This window comes from Mandrillus leucophaeus, unplaced genomic scaffold (genome assembly GCF_000951045.1).
Source record: "Mandrillus leucophaeus isolate KB7577 unplaced genomic scaffold, Mleu.le_1.0 Scaffold339, whole genome shotgun sequence".
Lineage (NCBI taxonomy): Eukaryota > Metazoa > Chordata > Mammalia > Primates > Cercopithecidae > Mandrillus > Mandrillus leucophaeus.
This window is the reverse complement of record NW_012103576.1, coordinates 2,871,447-2,873,276: the sequence shown is the minus strand read 5'-3', so window position 1 is coordinate 2,873,276 and position 1,830 is coordinate 2,871,447.

Sequence of the window (1,830 nt, the reverse complement as noted above, 5' to 3'; positions counted from 1 at the left end):
ACAGTTTTGGATATAACTATTTGGAAGGAGAGTAGACATGAAGAGGGCAAACCCTAGCTTTTCATTATCCACAATCATTGGATCTTTCTTTCTTTCTTTCTTTCTTTCTTTCTTTCTTTCTTTCTTTCTTTCTTTCTTTCTTTCTTTCTTTCTTTCTTCCTTTCTTTCTTTCTTTCTTTCCTTTCTTTCTTTTTTTAAAAAAAACCCTTTCAATCTTCAACACTCTTTAAAAGCCCACTTCTTAGCTACTGGCCAATCCACATCAATTATTTAAATTCACTTGGTACACACCTTTGTCAACTGGGTAAATTATATTCATTATGCCCACTGCTGCAGCACGCATAAACCAACACCCCTGCATGGCTGAACAGGGGCTAATCTAGGACTGTTGGGAGACAGGTTTGCACACCAAGGTCAAGGTGTCATTTCTCTGCTAATACTGTCTACCAAGCTGATCCCTACAAAAATGCACATAAAAGCAGGCAAGTTTAGCTACTGTGTTGCAAGAGAAACCAGGACCTTGTTAAATAGTTCTCTACATTACCATTTATTCTCTCAAGGGAAGCTTTAAAAAATAATAATAAAGAAAAACAACACATTGGTCTGGCCACCTCATGAATCCAACAAGCATTGATGTGGCATTTCAGTGGAGAAGGAAACTTGGGGGGAAAGCTCATCAAGGTTGTAAGAAAGGCTCCCAATTTAACTGTCCCTATCCCTATTTATCCACCATCCAAGACCATCCATTATTCTAGAGCACTCTGATCTATAAAAGGGGTCAAAGCATCAGGAGCAGACAAAGAGTGAGAACCAAAAGACACCAAGAAACCGATTTGCTTGAGAAAAGCAGCGATTCTCCCTTTCACAGCTCTCCATGGCTGATAGAGAAAATGCCCAAAATATCATCTATGTGACTTAGAGACTGCTTTTTGGGAGGTTAAGAGTAGCACGAAGAACTTAAGATGACGACAAGAGTCTAAATTTTTAGTTTCAAGGTTTCAACAGAATGTGGATGTATTCAAACTTTCAAAAAGGACAGTGTTTAGAAAGGGTAAAACTAGGACACAGAAAACACTGGGAATTACCACAAGCCGCAAGTGCTTCCAACTCCAGGAAATAACCATTCATGTGTTTGCTGGAGGTCACACAATTTTCCCCTATTACCTGATGCAAAATGACTCATCACTTCCCAAAAGCTTCTTTTCAAACCACGATTTTCCCATTTGTTTTGGTCCAATGCAGTCCTATTCTTTATGGCCTATATAGTCTCACTCCCAACTACCCCACGGGGGGTAAAAAAAAAAAAAGAATTCCCCCTAGGCTGGCCCCCAAAACTCAGAATTAAATAAGAGGAGGGGCTGGCAGCCTCCTGGAGACTAAAACAACTTGAGGCTAAATCTACCTTTCCAAGAGTGGAATGTTTATTCAGATAATGTTTGAGAATTCATATTTGCCACAATAGGATAAAAACTAAAAGGTAGAAGTCTCACACTTTTCCTTCTACCTCCCTCCCCTACTGCCCAACCAGGTTCCAGACTCTATATCACTGTCATTACCATTTCTACTAAATGGAGGCCCCTAGGCACTAATCACACTGGCAACTGCGTGGTGACATAATGCAGCACAACATTTCCTCTAAAAAACTGTAGTCCTTTTCTCTCTGGCTGTATTGGTGATTCTCCAGTTACTTCAGTACTTTAAAGGCTGCAGCAGCATGCAAAAGAATTTCATTTTTTGTTTTTTAAAAAAGGTAAGAAAGGCCTTCAGGAGATGGTGAGTTTTATTTTGTCTTGTCTGGATAGAGGTTTTGATTTGCTCTCGAATGTTCCA